General features: G+C 30.3%; 1 long non-coding RNA gene across 1 annotated transcript in view; it reads right to left on the bottom strand.

Annotated features, from left to right (window-relative positions):
* Positions 1 to 4,311: 4,311 nt before the first annotated feature.
* LOC111612558 overlaps positions 4,312 to 9,825 on the bottom strand; it is a 29,235-nt gene continuing 23,721 nt past the window's right edge. The window contains exon 3 of the long non-coding RNA XR_002754626.1: positions 4,312 to 4,456. This is a non-coding gene — a long non-coding RNA (uncharacterized LOC111612558). The remainder of the gene's footprint in view (positions 4,457 to 9,825) is intronic.

Raw genomic sequence — 9,825 nt, 5'->3', positions numbered from 1 at the left:
CTGTGGTTAAATGGAATGAAGCAACTATCCTTAGGGCTATACATTCCCCATCATTAGCAATGCACGAAGAAAAAATTGAAATCTATAAAAGTAAATTAAAGGATGATTGTATTAATGCCAGGGATGCGGATGGATTAGCTTCCGCATGGAAATTCTACATAAAAGAAAAACTAAAACACAAAAATTCTTAGCCCGCACTTGCCCTTACACTTAGAGGCATTTTTGTGTATTTATTTCATTTTTATTTTTATTTTATTTTACATATGTTATTTTTTCGTAAATGTCTGTCTCTTTAATCCGAATAAAAATAATTTCAGTAGACTATCACACAGCCATTTTGCATTTCGAGCTTATTTAATTTCTAAGCCCTTCTTCAGTGCAACTCTACAAAAAACATTAAACTATAATTACTCATTTAACAATTTTGACGCATGTAGATTATATTTTATGACAAAAAATTTCTTTTATACTTAAACAAGAGGCTCATCTCTTTTCTTAAAAAGTTTTTCTGTTACATTCATATGATACTTCTGGTTCTGTTTTCACAAACCATGGCCATATATTGGATAATATTGAAAAGATTTTCTTAAATACGACAATAAAATTCACAAAGGTACACCTTTTTAAAAAATAATAACAAGGTGACTATAATTATAATAATACCATACCCGTTATTTAATAACAATAAAGACTAATCTTTTACAACATATAATATTTAGAATACATACCTCCTTTGATATTTTTATAACATATAATAGAAATTTCCATAAGTACATTATTTAAAACTTCTCCAAGGTGCTTTTGTTATTACAAACTTTTATTTTAGGATAGCTGTAATTATAGTAACTATTTTATAGGTTATTTACAATGATAACGAGAATTGTTTAACAAATTACGAAAAAAAATACATACTTTTACAATATATTTCCTTCCATTCACTTGCAATACATTACAGTTTATTACTCTGAAGTTAATTTTTTTACCGTCACGCCCTCTACAATATTATACCACTGTTGGTCAATTTGCATACCATTTGAAATATTAACTAAATTTTCACTATTAGATTTTATAATTTCAATATGTTCTTTAAATTTGCATTTGTACATAATTATCTTCTTTGGAATGGAGTATTTTTATATTGTTTCTATCAATCTGACAATTACTATTTTTGATATGGTTGAACCACGGTGAATTATTATGTTTTAATCTTATAGCTGCTTTGTGTTCTTTAATTCTTAATTCTAATATCCTACTAGTTTCACCTATATAATTTTTTGGATTTTGACAATTACAATTAATTTTATAAACAACACTTTCTTTTTTATTTTATCAACATTCATTTTGTATTTTTTCCCATCCCCACTATAAACGTTATGTGAAATTTTATTGGTCAAAGATGGGGCCAAAACAATATTTTCTTTTTTTAGGATCTTGCTGCAGTCATTAAAAATATTATTAATATACAGAAATGCTTTATTTTTTTTTTGTCTTTTTTATATTTAGTATTAAATCTGTTTTTATAATACTGTTTGTGCCAAAGTTTTAGATTATTCATGGGGTAATCATTCAATATAAACTTCTCATCTAATTCTTTTAATTCCATTTTTTGTTCTCTATTATTAGTAGTTCTTGTATATATATTTTTTAAAGCCATCATGTATGTATTCTTTTTTATAGTGTCAGGAATGCTAAAGTAATAGTTGATGGTTTTATTGACGTTACATGGTTTTTTAAACGTTTTAAAAGAAAATTTGTCTATTTCATTAGTTATTGTTATATCTAAAAAATTTATTTGGTTTTATTTTTCTAATTCAATATCAAATTTTATATTTTCATCTATATTATTTATTATATTTAATATTGTTTTATCATTTGTTATTTTATTATTATAAATTAATAAATAGTCATCTACATATCTCATCATACTCTTTACACCAGAGATATCTTGTATTTTTTCGTCTATGTTTTTCATTACGAATTCAGCTAGTTTTGGCCACATCTTTGACTCCATACTAACACCATCAATTTGTCTGTAAAAATTATCATATATTTCGAAATAATTTCTGGTATAAGCAAATTTTATAAGATCAATTAGTGTTTCATCTACTTTTAATTGCATTAAGCTGTGTGACGGTCTACCAAAATTATTTTTATTCGGATTAAGAGACAGACATTTACGGAAATATATAAAACAGCTACCATATTTGATATTTGCAAGTATGTTATTTTTTATTTTATTATATTATTTACATCATTATTGTATTAGTCATTCAGTATATTTTGTTTTATTTTATTATTTATTTGTTAATTTATCTAGTATTTTGTTTTAAATTTAAATGTAAAAGTGTTTGAACGTTCTGTCATTTGAATGTTAAGTTAAAAATAAGTTCAAATTTCCATTGCATCTGAAGATAGCCTATCATATTAGGTCAAAAACATTAATGTTTGCATTTCTATGCATTTGAAGCTAGAACTATTTAAAAAGTCTAACTTGTAAGACAAAACCTTTCTCACTTTGTTCCTAGCCATTTAAACATTTTTGGCCTTTTTAAAAGGCCAAAAACGTTTGTACTCAGTGTTTAAACGGCTAGAAACAAAGTGAGAAAAGTTTTGTCTTAGTCTCATTAATGTTTGTTTAATAAACATTTCTCAGCATCAGATGTTTATGATTCATTATTAAAATTGAATTATTCTAAATGCTAAATAATTTAGCCAATATAAATCTTACTTGTAACCAATTAACCAGAGCAACATTTGTTTTTAAAATGCAAATGTTTTTGATGCCCCTTCTGGGCTCTTCTTCAGGCATTCACTCAAAACCGTTGCAAGCTGGTTCTTAAACTTTCAAATTTCCTTCGAATGTATTCGCTTACATATTAAGTTTAAGAACCAGCTCGCAACGGAATATGTTATGGAATGCCTTCAAAGAAAATTTGAAAGTTTAAGAACCAGCTTGCAACAGTTTTGAGTGAATGCATGAAGAAGAGCCCAGAAGGGACGTCAAAAACATTTGCATTTTAAAAACGAATGTTGCTCCGGTTAATTGGTTACAAGTAAGAAGATATATATTCAACCCAGTGTATTAGAAAGTTAAATTTAGCCAATAATTATTAAATTTCAATGATTCTGATTACGTAATTGTCAGAGTAACAAATAAATGGTAATACAGCCATCTGTAGCACCACATCATTAAATAACTCTATTAGTCCAATTTTATATTCATAATTTTTAGTAAAATCATTAACATTTGGCATTAAAAATAAAATTTTTTAATTGAAGTTTGTATACAATTTTATTTGTTAAATATTTAATTTATTTCTTTTATTTTATATCATCTTATGTTAACTAAACGCTATTAATTATAAATGAAAACATTGATTTAAAAGTTTTTCTAGATTAGTTCTTATTAGAAATAATTATGATAAAAATTTAATTTCTTTTTAAAGCTAAATACAGTCAATAATCCAAGTTAAGTTAATCAATTAGAATATAAGTTTATCAACAAGATAAAGTAATTAATGCCAAATATTGTATTATCATCATAAAAAAATACACTTAATATTAATGTTTTCAACATTTACAAAAAATGTCTTTCTCAGGAAATTTTTGTAAGTATTTAAAACATTAAAGCATTAAGTATACTTTTTATGACATTAAAGTAATTAACACCAAATATTGGATTATCTTGTTGACAAACTGTACTTTTATTGGTGAATGCTATAGTGAAGTTATCTGTACAAGTTACTAGTGAAGCATTTTAACAGTATCACTAATAAATTATAGTGAAATTAAACCTAAATATACACTTATATTTTACAAGAAACATTGTTAGATAGGTTTGATTTGATGGAATAAGATAACAGAACTCAATGGTGATTTACTAGAATGATTCCTAGGAGGCCTTTTCTATGAGAAATTGGTCCCAATTTAGATGCTACATTTAAAAACCCAGAAAACTCCTCATAACCAGCCTGTTGGTCTGTTGTTCAGATGCAAATCTGGGTTAAACTACCAGGGTTCAGCAATTTTATCTGCTCAGCCACTGGTGAGATCATTTGTGAAATAAATTATTATTATAATAGACAGTTATTCAATAATCTTTTGGATATTTTTATTACTAAATCATAAAAAATATAAATTTCTACATTAATTTGATCATAATTTTCTATTCGTAGAATAATTATTTTAGTTTTTATTACTGATATTACTATTAATTACTATTTTACAAGATTATTAATTTAATAATACATTTAACTAATACAACCATACAAAAATAAATAAATATAATAATATTAAAAATTTCTACCTCATATTAAACGATGCAGTACCCAGCTCCATTCCCAAACCAGAAAGGCTTCCATCAAAATCAGCAGCCAAGGCATCATCAATATCATCAACATGCCAATGATGAGTATTTGTCATTTCTATTATTGTTAATTAGAAATAGAAGCTTTATCTATAAGAATAACAGTTATTATATTTTTTTTAAAATTATAAATAGTATAAAATAAAAATATAATAATTATTGTTAATGTAACAGAAAAACAAATTATCATTCCAAGTTGTAATTGAGACAGCAACTGTCATTTGCCAGCAATTATATTGAATTTCATAAATAGAAATGATGATATAATGATAAAGCTTTTAAAAATTTTAAACATTTATTTATATTAATATGTTACAACAAATTAAATTATGCATTAAAAAAACAATGAAAATTGTGATTCTACAGACTGATCAGGTTAAAAATGCCCTAGACTTAATAAATCTGTCAACTAAAAATTAAATTAAAAATAAATAATAAACTATTTTATACACAAGTTTAATTTTTAAAAGAATCACTACTATAATACTGGTTTAATGTGTAAATACAATAATCAGTAGAAAATGAAATAAATTTAACAAAAACAAACATTTTCTTCCATATCAAAAAGACATTGTCAGGTCAAACAAAAAACAGAATGAAAATTCAAAAAATACAATAGAACATATAATATCTGTTCATTTGATTTAATGCAATAATGTGTTCATTAACATTTTTGTAGATTTTTCAATCAATCTTAACACAGTTTAATCATACACTATATCATTTTCAGGTTGATTAAAGAGCATGTGAACAACTCAAAAACACAAGTGGAAAGTACTGGTAAAAAAATACCAGTAATAGTCTGCAATGTTCAGATCACATATACAGTGGAACCTTGGTATACGACCTTAATCCATTCCTAATGTTTGGACTTTTACTGAATTGGACATATACAAGATCAACCTTTCCCATAAGAAGTAATGTAGAAATGATTAATCCGTTCTTGTGTAAAAAAAAAAATGGCTGGCTTTAAACACCTCGCTTTCCTGGCTAGTTCATGCTTGATTTTTCGTGAGATCAGCATGTATCTTTTTAGATTTCTCGCAAATAATTGCTTCCGATACGCTGTCTCCAGCACTGTTTTTCAGTTATCCAAAGCAAAAGCAATTTCTCGACATGATCTAATGTCTTCAATCTCTGTTTAGAACTTGATTTAACCCCTTTCACAACGTTAGCAGATTTAATAATGTCTTTATTTTTCGCGATTGTCCATATCGTCGTTCTCGGAATACGGTAAACAACAGTTAAAATCTCGAACACGCGTGCCACCTTCGTATTTCTCAACAATCTCTTTCATCAGTTCCATTGTAATTCTAGTCATTTTTTTAGTTTTCTGTCGCTTTTCATTTGCCTTTTTGGGATTCATGATTAATAAAAACAATAAAATTTTACTTACAAATTAAAATCAGAAGAAATTTAACAAAGTTATAAACTGTTGCACCGCGAACGTCTAGTCTGGTCTAGTACACCGATAGTGCTACTTGTTCATAGATTGCGTGTATAATTGAATTAAGTCATATACAGAACAAAAGTCGTATACTGAGCAGAATTTGTTTCGTCCAAACAGGACGTATTCCGAATTGGATGTATTCTAAAGCAGACGTATACCGAGGTACCACTGTAATTTATTAAATTTTGTTAAGATAAAAAAAAAGTCCTAGTGAAGATCTTAGTGAAGTTCTTTCCCAAACTCCGTCTCATTGAGTTGGTTTCCATGTGTATCACGATTCGATATAGTGATCCAGTTCGATGGAAAGCATACCTCCACACTCAAATTGATAATATTTACAGTTTATTTACAGATTCTATATGCAGAAAGTACAAGTTCGAAAACATAATATATATTGTGGTAGTACACCAGTATATTTTTATTTGTCCATATATTTTAAATATGTTTATATATTTTCCCTTCCTTCCTTCTTTGTTCTTTTGTATATAACTTCCTGGAACTTTCTTCCAAGTGTGGTGGTGGGTGACCTGGGTAGGGGACAAAAGAAAGGTATAGCCCAGAGGGCAAAAGGAAAGACACTTATGGCACTTTTAACTGGAGCATGGAAGAGAGAATATGCGTTGGAGAGGTTTCCAGTCATTTTTGCATCAGCCGGAGAAAGTAATGAAAAGTTTTTAAAGATCCGAAACGCAAGAGGAAAGGAGTATCTTGAATTAAGGACATCAGAAGGGTTATAGCGGAATATTGGTCGACTTTCACCTACAATTGGTCCCCACAATCCAGAACGATATCATCCGATCACCACCACCTCAATCGTCAACTATTGGGTACCCATTCTTGCTTGGCACTATATTGCTACCTATCCTATTATCTATCCTTTTCTCTTTTTCCTTTATTAGAAAAATTAGTACTTAAGTTATTGATAAGTATTTCTTTGTACCATGATATTTTTTGTTCTGCCTGTGGATTCGAAGAAGTTTTTTTTGTGAACGAAAAGGAACTAGGAGTGTCGGAATCTGGAAGATCCTGTCAAGTGTTAAAATACGAGTAAAATAAAAGAACATTTTGTTATTCTAATATATGCATCTCTTTGTTAAATAAATCCCACCACGTGCATATGACCACAATATACAGAATAATAATACGTGGTGACTCATGTACTAGATTGGTTTCTGGGAACTGTTAAACTTTGGAGAGGCCTCTGTCAGCTTGTGGAGTTGGCTCAACTGCACGATCGGTCTGGTCTCCGCATTAACCTGTCCCTGAGATGATTACCAGAGGATAACACTCTCTCTATGCTCAGCGGGTATCCCAAGTGCCTGAGACTACCGTGTATCAGTCTCTTGCCCTTCTCTCCTGTTCACCCTGCAATTTAAGGGTTTTTTGGACAGGGACTTCCAACCAATCACAACCCTTTCTAACCCGAACAGATTACACTCGGGTCTGCTGTCATCCAACAAGAGTGAAGCTTACATAAACATCCGCCACTTGTTTGCATGGCAAATGGTCTATCATCTAACCACAGGTGGGTCCAATTGACAAAGTTGGTGCTCCCTTTGTTTACCCTCTGTTTACAAGTCAACACCTTACAAGTGGTATACTGCCCGACCACACATGGTCCAATTGACAAGGTCGCACTTCTTTTGCTCCCTCGCTGCTAAAAATTCAATACTTTACAGTCCTGTAATCTGACACCTCTCTAGTCCTGTAGATGCTGGATTTATTAATAAACTTCTACTTTATCTGCCAAGTAAAAAAGTCACTGACTGACTATATTTACAAGAATTAGAGTTGCCAATTTTCAGGAATCAATTTCTCTGCCCCAAACATTTAAACTAATTCTGAATATCTCATTTGAAAGAAAATTGTTTCTTTGGCAGTGTGCAAAATTTCAAGATTTTCTGTAATGCGATTGCCAAAATACAGTGGTGCCTCGTACAACGTACTTAATCCGTTCCAGGTGCACGTCCGTTAAGTGAAACGTCCGTTATACGAAACGCATTTTCCCATAGAAATACATGTTAAAACATATAATTCGTTCCGCAGCATAAAATAACCGTACTGTACCATAAAAAATGAAAATGGAGCAGACACCAATTATGCCGGGTAGTCAGATGTTGTGAGGAGGAGGTGGAAGAACACTTTCTTTACACATTCATACAGATACAGACTTTTTACACATTGCAGCGGGTCTTTTTTTATTGTTTTTTAATCGGAGTCAGATTCAGGAGAGGCTACCGGAACTTGCAGGGTCAACTTCTCTTGTTCCATCCTTTGTTTTTTGCCCGCTGGCTTCTTGAAAAACATGACCAAGGTGGTCTGTTTCTCTTTCTTCTTTAACACCTGTCGGAAATGACGGACAAAGGTGTCATCGTAGAGATCATTGATCCTGTTGGCCTCAGCTCTGTTTGGATAATGAGTGTTGGTAAACTCCTGAACCTCTCCCCATTCGACAAGAAAGTTTTTGTCAACTTTCACTCCTGATGATTTCTTGCTTTGTTTCAATTGAAATCACCTTTCTGTTTTTTTTTTTAGAAGCCATGATGCATTATAAATGACTTAACTTGCCAGATTATATGATACGAATAATTCTTTATTAATTAAGATCACTAAACACTTCTACGAGCTACTCTCGCTCCGTTTGTTTTTTACAACCTCTTTTCGTCCCGCCACCTCGGCATCTACACAATTACATTTCGTTTATTTGAATTGCCAACATATACTGTATTATATTACATTTAATGTTTATTTAATTAAATCATCAACATATATTACATTACATTTCTACTTCAGATATACTAATAATACATTCTAATAATACTAATATATCCTAAAAATAGCAGATTGTCATTGGCAAAAGAGTGGAAACATCATTCGCACTTGTTCGAAGAAAGTCCATTGTTTGTCTCATGTAACTGCCAAACAGAAAGTCCGTTGTTCGCAGCAAGTCTGTTGCTCAAGTCACATAACGGTCAAACAGAAAGTCCGTTATTCGAGGCATATGTTATACGAGGCACCACTGTATAAGCAATTGAAAAGTGCAAAATATCACATAAAAAAGCTGTATTTTCTTCTTCGTTTTCTTCATCCAGCACTGCAGATGGTCATACAGAAAAAGTACTGGGTCTAAAAAGCTCAAATTTTAAACTTAAGCCTTTCTTGTTATCAGTGATGTGCCCACAAAACTTCCAGGTCAATAGGTCTAAGTTCACAGGAGTTTCCCCATAGAGCTAATTCAACTTTATGGCTTAATTTTATGCTTATAAAGATAAAATTGCATGGAAACAAATGGATTTCAAAATGTTATTCAGAATTACATAAGATCATTTTTTTGTGAATTAAAACTTTTTATAACAATTTTTCTAAACAGCACATTGAAAATATCAGTCAGAAGCACATTGATTGGTGATGCATTCAGTCAGCACTGACCAAAATGAATATTGAAAGCATTCTGTTGGCAGGGCATTTGTTCAGCGGCACATTCAGTCACTGAATGCTGACTGAATTGTACATCATCATCTTATATCTCAACATAATAATACAATTATTAAACAAAAACATTTGATATCCATACAAAAGTAAAAATTTATGACAATTTAGACAACAGTCAAAATTTTTCTTAGCAGTTTTTCTTTGGTAAAAATAATTTTGGCATTTGGAGGTGAAATGTAGAAAACAATAATACAGTGGTACCTCAGGATACAAAATTAATCCGTTCCGAAACTGAGATCGTATCATGAAAATGTCGTAAGGTGGATCATCTCTTCCCACACGATTACATGTAAAACCAAATAATTCGTTCCAACGCAAAAAACATACTCAAATTAAAGCGAAGTAATACATTAAAAAAAATAACTGTAGTAAGAAAAACAAATGAAAAATGCGAACTAATGTAACGTCGTATGGTGAGTTTTTGTTCGTATCGTGGAGCAAAAATATGTTCGAATTTCATGTCGTATCCTGAAAATTTCGTATGCTGGGGCGTTCGTAACCTGAGGTACCACTGTAT

The sequence above is a fragment of the Centruroides sculpturatus genome, unplaced genomic scaffold (genome assembly GCF_000671375.1).
Source record: "Centruroides sculpturatus isolate CEXI.00-Female unplaced genomic scaffold, Cexi_2.0 scaffold1345, whole genome shotgun sequence".
Taxonomy (NCBI): Eukaryota; Metazoa; Arthropoda; class Arachnida; order Scorpiones; family Buthidae; genus Centruroides; species Centruroides sculpturatus.
This window is presented reverse-complemented; position numbering and strand designations above follow the sequence as displayed.